Below are 17,724 nucleotides of genomic sequence, written 5' to 3' on the forward strand. Positions count from 1 at the left end.
ACTGAGAGCGGTCCCTTTAACTCCAGGCTAGTCCCTGGGAGAACGGTCCGTTTAACTCCAGGTTGGACCCGGAGGGAGCGGTCCCTTTAACTCCAGGCTGGACCCTGAGTGTGTGGTCCCTTTAACTCCAGGCTGGTCCATGAGAGAGCGGTCGCTTTACCTCTAGGCTGGTCCCTGATGTAGTCGTCCCTTTTACTCCATGCAGGTCCATGAGGTAGCGATCCCTTTAACTGCTGGTTGGTCCCTGAGGGAGTGATCTCTGTAGCTCCAAGCTGGTCTCCTAAGGGAGCGGTCCCTTTAACTCCAGGCTGGACCCTTAGGGAGCGGTCCCTTTAACTCTGGGCTGCACCCTGAGGGAGCGGTACCTTTAACTCCAGGCTGGTCCGTGGGGGAGCGGTCCCTTTAACTCCGGGCTGGACCCTGAGGGAGCTGTCCCTTTAACTCCTGACTGGTCCCTGAGGGAGCGGTCACTTTAAATATGGGCTGTGCCTGAGGGAGCGGTCCCTTTAACTCTGGGCTGGTCCCTGAGGGAGTGGTCCCTTTAACTCCAGGCTGGTCCCTGTGGGAGCGGTCCCTTTAACTCCGGCTGGGCCATGAGGGAGCGGTCCCTTTAACTCCGGGCTGGTCCCTGAGGGATTGGTCCCTTTAATTCGAGGCTGGTCCCTGAGGGAGTGGTATCTTTAACTCCAGGCTGGACCCTGAGGGAGCGCTACATTTAACTCCAGGCTGTGCCTGTGGGAGCGGACCCTTTATCTCTAGGCTGGCCCCTGAGGGAGCGGTCCCTTTAACTCCAGGCTGGACCCTGAGGGAGCAGTCCCTTTTAACTCCAGGTTGGTCCCTGAGGGAGCGGTCCCTTTAACTCCAGTCTGTGCCTGAGGGTGCGGTCCCTTTAACTCCGGGCTGGTGCCTGAGGGAGCAGCCCCTTTAACTCTGGCTCTGCTTCAGGTAGGGGTCCAATTCACTCCGGGCTGGTCCCTGAGGGAGCAGTCCCTTTAACTCCAGGCTGGTCACTGAAGGAGCAGTCCCTTTAACTCCTGCTTGTCCCTGAGGGTGCTGTCCCTTTAACTAAAGGCTGGGCCATAAGGGAGCTGTCCATTTACCTCCACGTTGGGCCATGAGGGAGTGGTCCATTTAACTCCAAGCTGGACCCTGAGGAAGCAATCACTTTAACTGCAGGCTAGGCCATGAGGGAGTGGGCCCTTTAACTCTGGGCTGTGCTTCAGGTAGGTGTCCATTTCACTCGGGCTGGTCCCTGAGGGAGCGGTCCCTTTAACTCCAGGCTGGTCCCTGAGGGAGCGGTCCCTTTAACTCCAGGCTGGTCCCTGAGGGAGCGGTCCCTTTAACTCCAGGCTGGTCACTGAGGGAGCGGTCCCTTTAACTCCAGGCTGGTCACTGAGGGAGCGGTTCCTTTAACTCCCGGCTGGGCCATGAGGGAGCGGTCCCTTTAACTCCTGCTTGTCCCTGAGGGTTTATGGGGTGGTGTGTGTGGTCAGCTTTGCCTCTGACTCCTGAGCGGTTTGAATCGCTCCCACTCCCTTGGTTCTAGACCTGGACTTATTTGGGGGCTGTAATGAAATTGCAACAGACAACTGAGTTGGTGAAAGAACTTGGATTTTATTTGAGACAGGAAAATATACACAACAATCTTATCACTCTAAAAGGGGGAACACTTCGGAATATATGAGGGAGAATAACAATAGACAGAATACTTAACCCCTCCCAATCCCACTACACTAACTAAGTTGGACTCCAGAGGACCAGGGATAATGCTCACCAAACGACTTCTTTTGACAGTTGTAGAGGTTCGCGATTTTGGGGTTCTCTAGGTGTGGCGGTTGGGGCCTGCCGTACCCTGGACGCGGTAGAAGACTTCACCTGCGTTGCAGTTTCAGTCTCCGCGTGTCCGCTGATGCGGTCGGGTGCGTATGGGATCTATCGGGTAAGTACCCAATTTCCTTTGGTCAGAAATAGGGTCTAGAGTCTTTTCATCAACTCTTACCCAGGGGTAAGTCAGAATAGTTTGTAGAGTGGAAACAAACTAGCAAATCCTCGGTTTCTTCCAGGTTGGTTTCTTGTCGGTCGTGGTTGTACTGTATTTACCTTTAAGGGGAGAACTACTTTTTACAGCTCCTGTATACAGTAGTACTGGCAGTGACCACACCTGTATATAAACCCTGAGTAGGGATCTGTACAGTTAGTTTTAGAGTAACCCTCATCCAGTAAACACCTGTTGATTGTTCCCTGCAGTCTCTTGTCTAATTATTGAAGGACACACAACCTCAAGATACACGGATCTAACATTGGCGACGAGAAGATTCAAACCTACCTGCAACTCTGCATCACCTCCCAGGGATTCGCTCCTGGAGAACAGTGAAAGAAGAAGGCCGAGTCCAGAAGTACGAGCGTCGACCATCCAGCGGAGACTTGAGCATCGCAGGGGAGGCTGTTGAGAGCTGGGCTTGGTTCTCCAGTCACGGTGGTCCAGCAAAACGGGCTGGCAACAGGTACGGCGCAGACCCATCCCGGACAGCAGCGGCTAGAGCCGACCGACGGCACAGAAAAAGGCCAAGCAGCGTCGACGGGAGAAGAGAGAGGGTAGAGCGTACAGGGCGCAGCCGGTGTTCAGGACCGAGCGGCGTCAACGGGAGAAGAGAGAGGGTAGAGCGCACAGGGCGCAGCCGGTGTTCAGGACCGATCGGCATCAACGAGAGAGAGAGGCGCGCAGGAAAACGCGCAGAGCGCAGCCGGTGTTCAAGGGCCGAGCAGCGTCAGCGGGGAAGAAAGGAAAGCACGGGAGACGCCATTTGAGCCGCAGCGGAGAAGAAGGGAGAGCGCGGGAGATGCCATTTTGAGCCGCAGCGCAGAAGAAGGGAGAGCGCGGGAGACGCCATTTTGAGCCACAGCGGAGAAGAAGGGAGAGCGCGGGATGAAAGGAAAGTGCGGGAGACGCCATTTTGAGCCACAGCGGAGAAGAAGGGAGAGCGCGGGAGACGCCATTGTGAGCCAGTCTAACCACACCCAGGGATGCCGAAGAGTGGCAGTGTCACAGCGTTCGACAATGAAGTCGAAGATTGGGCGACATATGTCGAATGCATAGAAGTGTACTGCAAGGCGAATGAAGTGCCAGATGACAGGAAAGCGCTGGTATTGTTGAATTCAATGGGTGCAAAAACATATGGCTTACTGCGAAACCTAGTAACCCCAGAGAAGCCAGTGGAAAAGGATTTTGAAAACATAGTGTCAATCCTACAGGACCACTTAAACCCCACACCGCTGCTGATAGCAGAAAGATTTAAGTTTCACAAAAGGAACCAGCATAAAGATGAAAGTAATGCTGAGTATTTAACGGAACTGCGCAAGCTATCTAAACACTGTGTGGTAAACCACTGTTATTGTATATTGTTACCTCTGGGTGGCGCTGTGTACCAAGGCATGCCTCAGCTGACTCCGCCCACATGACCAGGTATAAAGGTGGGGGTTTCGCCGACTCACTTCCTTCTTGGAACCAGCCACCCACGAGAGGCATGCTCTGTTCTCTAGTTAATAAAAGCCTTTTCATCACCTTCCTGATTCATCGTCTTTTATGGGGTAATTGATAAGCGTATCAATTTTATTAACTAGAAGTAAAATGGCGACACCTGAACAGCAACAACAGCAGGCGTTGCTGCGAGCCCTCAGACTGGCATGCCTGGACCTCGACCCTCAAGCAGCGGGTTCATCAACCAATTTCGAACACTGGCTGAGCTGCTTTGAATCCTTCCTAGGAGCCTCCGCCGTGACATCGGAGGAGAACAAACTAAAAGTTTTGACCGCCCAGGTGAGCCCTCAAGTATATACGCTCATCCGGGACGCTACTACGTACACGGCGGCCCTCGAACTACTAAAAGGGCAATACACGCGCCGAGTGAACACGATTTACGCCAGACACCTCTTGGGATCCCGCAGGCAGCAACCGGGGGAATCGGTAGAGGCATTTTTACGGGCGTTACAGACACTCTGCAGAGACTGCGACTGTAAGGAGGTAACGGCTGCGGGGCACGCGGAGGGACTTACTTGTGATGCCTTCGTCAGGGGCCTCCAGTCCGACTACTCCCGGCAGACGGCCGTAGCCCTTGCGCTCTCGCTAGATGCGGCCCACCGAAACCTCGAAGCATACTCACGTAACGGCGCCGCGCCATGGCCATCGCGACCGTGGGACATGGGACCGCCGCCCCCGGCACCAACTGCTGCAGCGATGTCCCGAAATCAACTGGGACAGCCGCCCCCGGTAAGAACCGCAGCGATGCTCCATAACCAGGCCCAAAAAGCACTGAAGAGATGCCTGGGGTTTTTCTCCTACTATGCCCAGTGGGTGCCCCACTATGCAGACAAAGCTAGACCCCTCATCAAATCCACCTCCTTCCCCCTGACACCAGAGGCGTGTGCAGCCTTCACTCTTATCAAGAGCGATATCGCGAAGGCCACAATGCACGCAGTGGATGAGTCGATCCCCTTCCAAGTGGAGAGCGATGCATCCGACTTCGCCCTAGCTGTGACCCTTAACCAGGCGGACAGACCCGTGGCCTTTTTCTCAAGGACCCGCCAGGGCCCCGAGACCCGACACTCCCCTGTCGAAAAGGAGGCCCAGGCTATTGTGGAAGCGGTGCGTCACTGGAGGCATTACCTGGCCGGAAAACGGTTTACTCTGCTCACTGACCAGCGTTCAGTAGCTTTTATGTTTAATAATAAGCAGAGGGGCAAAATCAAGAACGACAAGATCTTGAGGTGGAGAATCGAACTCTCCGCCTACAATTATGATATCTTGTACCGGCCCGGGAAACTAAATGAGCCCCCAGACGCCCTATCACGTGGTACATGCGCCAACGCGCAGGTTGATAGACTGCAGACCCTCCACAATGACCTCTGCCACCCGGGGGTCACCAGGTTCTTCCATTTCATCAAATCCCGTAACCTGCCCTACTCCATCGAGGAGGTCAGGACCATGACCAGGAACTGCCAAATCTGTGCCGAGTGCAAACCGCACTTTTATAGGCCGGACAGAGCAAGCCTGATCAAAGCCACTCGCCCCTTCGAGTGCCTGAGCGTCGATTTTAAAGGGCCCCTCCCCTCCTCTGACCGCAATGTGTACTTCCTCAACATAATTGATGGGTACTCCCGTTTCCCGTTTGCCATCCCTTGCCCAGACATGACCAGTACCACGGTCATCAAATGTCTGAATGACCTCTTCGCCTTGTTCGGGTTCCCTAGCTATATACATAGCGACAGGGGCTCATCTTTCATGAGCGACGAACTTCGGCAGTACCTACTAACAAGAGGTATTGCTACGAGCAGAACCACCAGCTACAACCCCCGGGGGAACGGCCAGGTGGAAAGAGAGAACGCGACGGTTTGGAAGGCCGTCCTCTTAGCCTTAAAATCTAAGGGCCTTCCGACCTCTCGCTGGCAGGAGGTCCTCCCTGCGGCGCTCCACTCCATCCGGTCACTGCTTTGTACTGCCACTAATGCCACCCCTCATGAGCAAATGTTCGTTTTCCCCAGGAAGTCCACATCGGGAACCTCGCTACCGGCATGGCTGACTTCTCCTGGGCCCGTCCTACTGCGGAGGCACGTAAGGACCCATAAAACGGACCCCCTGGTCGAGAGGGTGCACCTCCTACACGCCAACCCCCAGTATGCCTGGGTGACATACCCAGACGGGCGGGAGGACACGGTCTCCATACGAGATCTCGCACCCTCGGGTACCCCTGAACTACCACCGTTATCCCCCACCACCCCTCCCAATCCAACCCCTGTAGACGACATGCCGGAGCCCCAGGACCCTTCGTTGACCACCCAGACACCAGATCCGACGTTGGACGCTGCAACACCGCCGCCGCCACCACGACGATCAGGACGTCAGACAAGGCCTCCTGATAGACTTAACTACACGAACTTATAGTACCCTTCACCCCGCCGGACTTAATTTTAAACAAGGGGTGAATGTGGTAAACCACTGTTATTGTATATTGTTACCTCTGGGTGGCGCTGTGTACCAAGGCATGCCTCAGCTGACTCCGCCCACATGACCAGGTATAAAGGTGGGGGTTTCGCCGACTCACTTCCTTCTTGGAACCAGCCACCCACGAGAGGCATGCTCTGTTCTCTAGTTAATAAAAGCCTTTTTATCACCTTCCTGATTCATCGTCTTTTATGGAGTAATTGATAAGCGTATCACACTGCCAGTTTGGAACGGGACTAGCAGATACTTTAAGGGACAAGTTTGTGTGTGGGCTTCAAAGTGAAGGAACCCAGAAACGGCTTCTATCAGAAAGGGATCTTACGCTGGACAAGGCTTTCAGCATGGCAGTATCACACGAAGCAGCCGCACGGGGCGCTGCAGAGATACAACAGAGACCGCAAGAATATGGCACAAATGAAATGTCATACGGAACAGTGAAGTGCTATCGCTGCGGCAGAACAACACATGACCATAATGATTGCTGGTTCAAGGACAAAGTGTGCAGACAGTGTGGAAAAGTAGGACACATAGCAAGAGTCTGCAGGTCGGGAAAGAAAACCAGCAGCAAGAAATCTCCACAGGAGAAGTACAAGAAGGTACATAAGGTGACGGAGAGTAGTTCAGACGAACAGAAAAGTGATACAGACTCCGGAAGCAAGGAGCTGGGTTGTCTGAAACTACATAAGGTGATCAAAACGGAGGATTACCAAACTATCTGGGTCACGCTCAAGATAGCCGGAGTCCAAGTGAAAATGGAATTGGACACAGGATCAGCCCTAACAGTCATAAACCGAAGGGACTACAAGCGGCAATTCTCACATATACCCTTGAGAGATACAGAGATTGTCTTGAAGACGTACACGGGGCAAAAAGTCTACCCCAAAGGAAAAATAAGGGTGAACGTTATATATAACAGCAAGGAAACACCAAAAACGGACCTATATGTATTGCCAGATGGAGGACCACCACTACTAGGGCGTGAATGGATCCGGAAGATACAGCTAGATTTGCATTCCATACAAGCACTGACTGTAGATGCCAAAAAGGGTGACGACGTCACACCTGGACGACTGTCAAAAATGCTAACTGACGCACAAGAAGTGTTCCAGGAGGGACTCGGAACACTAAAAGGCATAACAGCGATGATCAAAATAGAGGAAAATGCAAGCCCAAAGTTTTTTAAGGCCAGACCGGTGCCTTATGCGATCCGCCCAGCCGTCGAAGCAGAGCTGGAAGGTTTGGAACGTTCAGGAGTACTGTCCAAAGTGGACTGGAGCGAGTGGGCTACACCCATCGTTCCTGTAATGAAGAGGTCGTTGAGTAATACGCCTGGGGAACCAAAGAAGGTTCGCATCTGTGGGGACTTTAAGGTGACAGTGAACCCAGTCCTTCACACGGTACAATATCCGCTTCTGCGGATTGAAGATATTTTCGCCTCGCTATCTGGAGGGAAACGCTTCACTAAGATTGATCTGGCCCAGGCGTACCTGCAAATGGAGGTAGAAGAAGCCTCGAAACAGTACCTCACGATCAACACTCATAAAGGTCTCTACCAATACAACCGGCTGGTGTTCGGGGTAGCATCAGCTCCGGCTATTTGGCAAAGGGCAATGGATCAAGTCCTGCAAGGGATTCCAGGGACCCAGTGTTATTTGGACGACATCCTGGTCACGGGCGAAAATGACAGTGATCACCTCGCCAACCTGGAGCAGGTGCTCACTAGATTGAAGGAATATGGGCTCCGAGCTAATCGCCACAAATGCGAGTTTTTCCAGAAGCAGATCTCGTATTGTGGCCACGTTATTGATGAAGAGGGGTTACATAAGTCCCCTGAAAAGATTGAGGCAGTAGTCAAGGCTCCAGCACTGGAAAATGTGTCACAACTGAGGTCGTTCCTTGGGCTGGTGAACTACTACCATAAGTTCTTGCCAAATTTGTCTACAGTACTACACCCACTGAACACCCTACTGCAAACGGGGGTACCATGGAAGTGGAGTGACGAATGTAAACGAGCTTTCCAGAAGTGCAAAGAATTGATCACATCAAAAGAGGTGTTGGCTCATTTCAACCCAGCACTACCAATTCGGTTGGCGTGTGATGCATCACCCTATGGTATTGGAGCGGTGCTGTCGCAGAAATTCCCGGACGGCTCGGAGAGGCCAGTAGCCTTTGCGTCTCGGTCACTAACCTCAGCCGAGCGTAACTACGCCCAGGTTGACAGGGAGGCCCTCAGCCTAGTGTGGGGAGTGAAAAAGTTCAACCACTATCTGCACGGGCAGAAGTTCACCTTGCTGACTGACCACCAACCACTTGTCTCCATCTTTAATCCAAAGAAGGGCGTTCCGGTGATGACTGCGCAACAGCTACAAAGATGGTCCCTTTTTCTAGGGGCGAACCAATATGAAATCGAGTATAAGGGCACGAAACAGCATGGAAACGCTGATGGGCTATCACGCCTGCCACTGCCTACTGCGGAGGAAGCACCAGCAGTGGACCCTGTCGAAATATTTTATTCGACTATAATTGAACGCTTGCCAGTAACTAACGCTGATATAGAGGAGACCCGAAATGACCCGACACTGTCTTGGGTATATGACTTGACGGTGAAGGGATGGCCAACACATGGCGACTCACTGTTGCCAGCATTCTCATCCAGAAGAGAACAGCTGTCAGTATGCCAGGGGACCTTGATGTGTGGATCCCGAGTGGTAATTCCACCCAAGTTAAGGGAGAGAGTGCTCAATGAGCTTCACGAAGGCCATCTGGGAGGGGTGAAAATGAAAAGCCTTGCTAGGGCTTATGTGTGGTGGCCGGGGATCGATCAGCAAATCGAGGACCTGACAAAGAGCTGCTCAGGATGCCAGAAGGTCCAAAATGCACCACCACATGCCCCTCTACACCCATGGGAGTGGCCCTCATCTCCATGGCAACGGGTGCATATTGATTTTGCTGGTCCATTCATGGACTCAATGTTTTTAATAGCCGTGCATGCGCACTCGAAATGGCCTGAGGTGATCAAAATGTCCTCCACCACCACGGAGAAAACTATTGCAGTCCTACGGACCATATTTACCAGGAACGGCTTGCCAGAGCAGATTTGCTCTGATAACGGACCACAGTTTGTGTCCGAAGAGTTTCGAAGATTTATGAAAAGGAATGGGGTAAGGCATTACACAGCCACAGCCGCCCCGTATCATCCAGCCACAAATGGATTGGCTGAGAGGTTCGTACAAACCTTTAAAAAAGCAGTAAAGGCCATGTGCGATGAAGACATTCCACTGCAGCATAAGGTGGACAATTTCCTGTTAGCCTACAGAAATGCGACACATGCAGTCACCAACCAGACCCCGGCCATGATGTTCTTTAACCGAAGGTTGAGATCTCGTCTGGATTTGCTCAGACCAAATGTACGAAGAGATGTTGAGAATAAGCAATTCCAGCACATCAATGAGAAGCCGACAAGGAGCTTCAATGTAGGGCAACCAGTCTTGGCCCGCGACTACCGAACAGAGAAATGGCAACCAGGAACGATATGCACACGGCAGGGGCCACTAATGTACACAGTGGATGTTGGGGAGAACATTGTGAGACGCCATGTCGACCAGATCCTAGAGTCACAGGAACGAGTCAACCCCATGTCTCGCCCATACGTACCTGGTGATGAACCCGACATACAGGTAGCATCTACCCCAGAAACAGTAGCATCGGAAGCTGATGAACCAACTGACGACAGGGGGCCAGAATCGCCTCCGCACCAAGAGCAAGACACTCAGGAAAGGCGCTATCCAGAAAGGATCAGGAAGCCGCCTATTGTGTTTGCAAAGATAATCCAGAGACCGTCAGTGAGTTCAGTTCATGCTGCTTTAATCATGGCTCCACACACACACACTCTTACAGGCACAAGCAATCGAATACCTATATCCAATGTCAGACATAATATAACGATAACAGCACTCTCAAACTGCATGTGCTCGGGCCAAGGCAATCGAGTACCTATCACCAAATGTCAGACATAACATTTCCTCCCCCCTCACAGAATTTAAAACATGAAATGTAGTGACAAAGTCCTGTAGGTGGCCAGGGCGAGAACGTGTACGAACAGGCTGAGGTGTGGACTGGTGAGGAGCAGGCTGAGGCACAACATCTGCTTGAGGGTTGGCTGGCTGAGCCACATGTGCATCCCGCCACTCTGGGGGTAAGGCTTGGGGATTAGGTCCATATAATCTCGCATCAGGGGGTGCTGGCACCTTCCGAAGGCGGCTGGCATGCCACCGAGAGCCGTCAGTGAGGCAGAAAGTGACTGGTCCAAGTTGGCGGCTGATTTGGAGACGGGAGGACCAGAATGACGCCATCTTATTGTTGCGGTGAGGCCTGCGGACTCTGACCCAATCGGAGACTGAGATGTTGGGCGCCTTGGCCCTCTTCGACTGGTCGAAGCGGAGTTTCATCTTCTCCTGCTGTCTAGCGACTGTGGCTTGAGCCGGTGGAGCAGGGCTCTGAGCTAGCGAGGGGCGGAGCCTGCCAAGGGGCAGCATGAGCTCACGGCCTAGCATGAGGGATGCGGGTGAGACCCCTGTAGTGGAATGCTGGGAGGCTCTGTAGTGCAGCAGTGTCTGGAGGAGGGCCTTGTCAAACGCACACCCCTGGGATAGGTGTGCTCTGAGGCTATTTTTCAGTGTCTGGTTAAAACGCTCCACCCCCCCATTTGACTCGGGGTGGTAGTACGCTGTGCGTATGTGACGGATGCCCTTGCTCTCAAGGTAAGAGGAGAGTTCCGAAAAGACCATTTGGGGGCCATTGTCTGTGGTGATGGTCTTTGGATGCCCCCAGCGGGAGAAGAGGGACTCAAGGATATCAATGATGACCCGAGAGGTGACGGAGCCCACGGCAGTGACCTCTGGCCATTTTGAGTGCAGGTCATAGGTCACCACCAGGAACCGTTGATGGTGGGGGACACCATGGATCTCCCCGCAGACGTCCAGCTGCAGGTGCTCCCAGGGCTGAGAGGGCCAGGCAAGGGGTTGCAGGGGTGGAGGCGCTTGGTGGCCAGTCTTGCCACTTACAAGGCAGGCTGCACAGTCCTTGACCAGGGCCTCGATTTCCCTGTCGATACCCGGCCACCACACTAGGTCTCGGCATCGTTGTTTGAGCTTCACTATGCCCAAGTGGCCCTCATGCGCCATGGATAAAACACGCGCACGAAGGGCACTTGGGACCACAGTGCAGAGCCCACGTGCAACACAGGAGTCATTCCAGCAGGAGAGCTCCTCTTTAACTCTGGAGTAGGCAGACAGTTCCTCAGGCACCTTGCGAGGACAGCCATCTCTGATGAAGGTGCACAGCTGGGAGAGGGCCGGATCCTGTTCAGAGGCCTCTTTGAGCTCCTGGAGAGAGACTGTGGTTTGGAGAGGCGTGTGCAGCATCTGGACAATATCCTGTTCCACTTGTTCAGACCCGACGAGTGGGGCTGGGGCAGAGACAGTGCGGGAGAGCAGATCTGCAACAACATTGTCACGTCCTGGTGTGAACTGGAGACTGAAATTGTATTGGCGGAGGCGGTCAGACCAGCGGTGTAGACGCAGTGGTCTGTGGCCCGTGCCGGATGTCGACAACAGGGCAGTGAGAGCCTGGTGATCGGTTCGCAGGGTGAAGGCACGGCCATACGTTTACAGGTGCCACCGCTCACATGCCCAGACGCACGCCAGCGCCTCACGCTCGCCTACTGAGTACTTCTGTTCGGTGGGGCTAAGGGCTCGGGAGGCAAAGGCGATTGGTTTCTCCACTCCATTCTGTATCTGCGATAACACCGCCCCCACAGCTGCAGCGGACGGGTTGCATGTGATGAGGGTAGGGCTGGCGACGTCAAAGTGAGCCAACACTGGAGGCGACGTGAGCTGCGATTTGAGGAGGCGAACAGCTTCCGTACAGGCTTGTGAATGTGATGAAATATATGCCTTCATCAGCCCCTGTGTTTTACCTGCATTGTATTGTGTGTACCGCCCTCTTTTTCCGATTGTGTGTATTGGCTCCGCCCCTGTCTTTTGTCATATAAAGGTCTCAAGAGCTGTATGAGTCATTTCTGCCAGACGAATCCGATGTGGAATGATGTGCAATGTTCTTAGCGATTAAAAGCCTTCAGTTGAATCCTTTAACTTCTTGTCCTTGAGTTATTGATGGCACATCAATTTTAATCACTAAAACACCAAGATGGATCGACTCTTGAAACCAGAGCGCTTGGATCTGGACCCCCATGCCTCAGACGCAGCCACACAGTTCAGACACTGGTTCCAATGCTTCGAATTTTTCATTGAAAGCTCAGCCACCGCCATAGCAGCCGCGACCGCCACCGGAGACGTGAAACTGGGAATCCTGCGAAACTGGGTGAGCCATCGGGTCTCCCCTCTCATCCGAGATGCCACCAGCTACGGGGATGCCTGCACCATTCTGAAGGCCCACTACGTGCGGCCAATAAACGAGGTGTACGCCAGGCATCTTCTGACTACTCGCACGCAGCGGCATGGTGAGTCACTAGAGGACTTCATGCTAAGCCTAAAAGTACTGGGCAGAGACTGTAACTGTAAGGCCATGTCTGCCATCGTGTACACGGAGGAGCTGATCCAAGACTCCTTTATTGCGGGCCTCAGTTCAAATTACATTCGGCAGAAACTGTTTGAAAAGGAGGGACTGGACTTAAAACAGGCTATGGGCATAGCGCGATCGCTGGATATGGCCCAGAGGAACTCTGAATCCTGTTCCTCAGGCCACGCGGCCCACTCCGCCTCGTGCGCGCCGTGGGGGCCGCCATCTTGGAAGCCATCTTCACCTCCCAGGTCTCAGGCCAGCCCAGCACCATCGGAGCCCCAGCCTCCACCCAGGAGCCCCACTACTGCCGCGATGCATCGGGGCCCGAAATGCTACTTCTGCGGCCAGGACAAACACCCCAAGCATCTGTGCCCAGCGAAGGGCACCACCTGTTTTAAATGCGGGAAGAAAGGACATTTCAGCAAAGTCTGCAGAGGGAACCCCGCCTCCAACTCCGCCACCGCCGCGTGCGCGCCGTGGGGGCGACCATCTTGGACACCATCTTGTCCACCCTCATGGAGTCCACCATCTTGTCCCGACTACACGGACCTCCAGGACCCACTGGTGGCCTCGATCACGGTGGATCAATCCAGGCCGCATCCGTTGTCTAGATCGATGATGGACATAGAGGTAAACGGGAACAAGGTTAAATGCTTGATTGACTGCGGGAGCACCGAAAGCTTTATTCATCCTAGCCTGGTAAAACGACTTTCACTAACGATAGTCCCTACACAGGGTAAAATCGCCATGGCTGATAAGACCCATACCTCAAAAATTACAGGTTTCTGCGCGGTTATGTTGTCGGTAAAAGGCACTGATTACAGAGATTTTAAACTATTGATAATGCCAGATCTCTGTGTGAGCGTGATCTTGGGTCTGGACTTCCAGTGCCACCACCAAAGTATCACGCTTACCTACGGTGGGTCCCAGCCCTGAAGGTCAAGCCGCCCTCTCTGTTCGCCAACCTCGCACCCAACTGTCGACCCATAGCGACCAAGAGTAGGCGGTACAGCTGGGAGGACAGACGGTTCATTGCGTCGGAAGTAGAAAGACTCAAGCGGGAGGGTATCATTGAATGCAGTACCAGCCCGTGGCGCGCCCAGGTAGTAGTAGTTAAGGGTAGCGAAAAGAAGCGGATGGTGATAGATTATAGCCAGACGGTTAATCTATACGCCCAGCTAGACGCCTACCCTCTGCCCCGCATAGCGGATATGGTTAACCAAATCGCGCAATACCGGGTGTTTTCCACCATCGACCTAAAATCGGCATACCACCAGCTCCCCATTAGGCCGGAGGACCGTCCATACACCGCCTTCGAGGCGAACGGACGCCTCTACCACTTCCTCAGAGTCCCCTTTGGGGTAACGAATGGGGTCTCGGCCTTCCAGCGGGAGATGGACCGCATGGTCGATGAGAACCAGTTAACAGCCACCTATCCATACCTAGACAACGTCACCATCTGCGGCCACGACCAGCAAGACCACGACTCGAACCTCGCGAGATTTCTGAAAACCGCCCTCAGACTCAATCTCACCTACAACGAGGATAAGTGTGTCTTTAGCACCACGCGCCTCTGTATCCTGGGCTGCGTGGTGGAAAACAGGGAAATCGGTCCGGACCCCGACCGATTGCGCCCCCTACGGGAGCTACCCCTCAGAATAACAAGGTCAATGAAAAAGAAACGAGAAACTGTAAAGGCAGCAAAGAAGTAAAATAGGCTAACCTGATCTTTAGCTGCTAATGTGGCTGACGCCCACGATGGTACACCTTGCTGATAAGGAACAATGTAGGGCGGCGTGCAGAAGTTATACAGACAATAGGTGATCGTAAACGCATTACCATGATCACAAACGCATTACCGTGATGTTTACTTAGCTGTAACCCATTCAGTAAAATGTGGCTTGCCCAGCTCGAACTGCCAGGCCAGGAAATCAAATTAAAAGTATACGTGCACAGCTCAGGATTGGTGCAGAATGTACGATGTGTTAATGCTTTCTCAATGCAGGTATAATAATGTAGCACGCTGTATGAAAAATTGCTTACTCTGTTGGATTCGTCAGACTCTTGCAGGAGTCGGTGCCGATATATCAGAGTAAGACTCCGCGGATAATAAATCGTTTGAACTCTCCAGTTGTATTCGACTCAGTGATTGCTGAACCAGACTGAGGGTAAAAGAATCCGTTCTATCATTTGGTGTCAGAAGTGGGATCTCAACGGACAGTCACCGAGAGTTCGCGAACTAAGAGCTGAATCGTCTCGGACGTGGAGGGAGGAAATGGGCCCCTGATGTAAGTAGTTTCTTGTACTACCTCGGTTTTCCTCCGATTCCGCCAGTCTGATGACGAGTCGGCCAATCGCTAGCTCCCGTGTGGTGTCCCGCCGAGATCCAGGTCAGTCTGGCGAATACTGGAAGAGATAGGTGATTAGGTCAGTGATCGGATATCACTGAAGGTCAGTATACGTACTGAGGGAATAACTAGGAACTGTGTAAACTTAGAAATAAGCACTTGTGTCAGGTAAAGCGTCGACCTTGTATATCACTTGGCCCGCCTAGGCTCTGAACAAGTTTAAAACGCGACTGTGTAAAGTTCACAAGGGGAGTAAGATGGGCAATTGTTTAGATACCACGACTGAATCGGGTAGCGCCTTACAGACCCTTTGTGAACAACATCCTGACAAAGCAAAGCAACTTAGACAGTTGTCGGGAGGATTAAATAAGAAATTAGGAAGTGATCAATGGCCACTAGGAGGAACTAAGAACCTAGAGGCCGCTAAAAAGGCTCAAGAACTAATTTGGAGAAGTAACAGGGGTACCACAGCCAAAGAACTAATTGCCCTATGGAGACAGTACTGTCAGGAACTAAAAGAAACTTCCTTGTTAGCAAGTTGGCAGGATAATGCCTTAAAATTAGGAATAGGACTTACCGAAAGAGGGGTAGTCAAACCAGTAGAGGTATTGAAAAAGGAATGTGCTCATGGGAAACGCTCGAAACAGGAGTCTGAAAAGACCATGGGCGAGTCTGGAAAGGCTGATAAGAGTGGATTACGTAATCCAATGGTTGGCCTTGCCTTGACAGAGGGCGATGGTGATGATGATTTGGAAGAATGGAATCACAGGGCTCATGTTGTTCCCCATGCTCCCCCCCCGTACGTTAACATTTATCCCCCGGCGGCACCCGTACCAACTGTACAAACCCCCGCGCCGACACCTCAAGTATCTGCCAGTGCCGTTTCCCCGCCGCCGTCAGTCACGGTTCAAGTGAATAATCCCCCGCCGGTCCAGATGGGAGACCAACAACCGGGTCCCCAGTATACTGACCCTGTTGCTTTTTGCACCCGACTCAGGACTAAGAATAATCAGCCCCCGACGCCACCCTCCCCACCCCAACCCAGTCCATCAAGGTCATGAAAATGGAAAAATCAAAGGCAGATGATTCAAAGTCAGAGACTAGAGAGTCAGAGCCAGAGTACCCTCAAGGCTTTAAGGTCCTTTTTAGAGTGCCGGGACCATAGTGACATGGACAGTGGAGATTCAGGAGACGACTTGTCATCCCTGGAATCAGAATCCGATACCGAGAGACCCGCCAGACATAAACCGACACCCCGGCAGTTGTCGGTGAGACAAATGCCTAACCCTGCCTTTAACGCGAATACTCCAGTGGCCGCCGATAACCCCCGGACCATAGGTATCTTCTACCCCTGGAAACCTAACGAGATAATGGCTATCTTAACCGGGATGCCAGATAGGAAGAAATCCCCCACCTTGTTTGTAGAATTCCTCCGGACTACTACACTCGTCTATAATGCTGAATCAAGAGACTTATGGGCGTTAGTACAGCAGATCTTGACTCCCGCCGAACACGCAAGGTTTTTGGTTAACCTAGGCTTTGAGGACCATGCCGCATTAGAGGCTCAAAACGCACAGGGTGCTGCTCGTGAACGCGCCATACTCACTGCTTTAACCACCACCCTGCAGAAACCCATTGATATATCCAAGGTGTTGGATACTAAACCACGAAAGGGCGAGGGAGCAGAGGAATTCCTAGAGAGATTCTCTGAGGTATATCGGAGTCAGTCAGGAGATGCTAATTACCAGAAGGGAGCAAACTCGCCGCAATACTGTGCTATTCTGATAAATTGTCTACCAACCTCGGTGTCTGAAGCAATTAAGACTAACAATATGGACTGGTCAGAGAATAGTCCCAGCCAGATGGCCAGGGCAGTGAAATATTATTGGAAAGAGAGTAAGAGTCAGGAGAGTCAGCCCCAGGTCAAAGTCAAGACTGAGTATGTGATGAAAAAGGAAGAGCCAAAGCCCACCCAAGATGTGATAGGATATCAGACGGAGCCCCAGTACTGCGTCCCAGGGTGGGTTGATAGACAAGGGTACAGAGATATCAGCCATCCCAACAGACCGACCGTCCCTAATTATGGCCCACCCTACGCTCCCCCGAGACAAAATTTCGGCGATAGAGGAAGAGGAGGGAGGCAAGCAGGGTCAGATGCCTGTTTTAACTGTGGTCAGCAAGGCCACTGGAGCAGGGAATGTCCCTCCCGAAGACAAGGAAGAGGGGGCCATATGCAAGGACAACGGGGAGGTTGGCAGGGAAATCGGGGACGAGGAAGATATACAGACTTCTCCCAGAATAATCCGTTTCCCCAGTACTGACTAGCCAACCTCGTGGTGAACGGGTTCCAGTCGGACAAGGAGCCCGTTCTATCACTACTGATTGGAGGGAACTGGCATACGTTTCTGGTAGACACCGGAGCAGCTATGTCATCCGTCCGATCGGAGCTCAATCTCCCTAAATCTGGGGAGACACAAAGCCTGTCCGGATTCCAAGGACAAGTGTGCCAGTACCCGATATCAGAACCAGTTGAAGTAACATTTCGAAATGAGTCCGTAAAACACCAATTCGTGATCACAAATGGGCTGGATTGCACTCTCATGGCCAGAGACCTGTTATGTGCATTTCAATTAAGACTTGAGTGTGGGAACGAAGGAATAACTGTAAAACCATGGGCCCCTAAAAGACAATGTTACGTCTCCATCACCCCACAATGGTGGACTCTGGACTTAAAGGATGAACCCCCATCTCATGTAACGCTAGCTTATGATCGAAGTGGAAAAGATAAGGAGTTGG

General features: G+C 52.6%; 1 pseudogene; it reads left to right on the forward strand.

Annotated features, from left to right (window-relative positions):
- The first annotated feature begins 15,635 nt into the window (after positions 1-15,635).
- Positions 15,636-17,372, forward strand: LOC147104923 (uncharacterized; annotated as a pseudogene).
- Positions 17,373-17,724: the final 352 nt, after the last annotated feature.

Source organism: Somniosus microcephalus, chromosome 19 (genome assembly GCF_052327205.1).
Source record: "Somniosus microcephalus isolate GS21.2 chromosome 19, FLI_Smic_1.0, whole genome shotgun sequence".
NCBI lineage: Eukaryota > Metazoa > Chordata > Chondrichthyes > Squaliformes > Somniosidae > Somniosus > Somniosus microcephalus.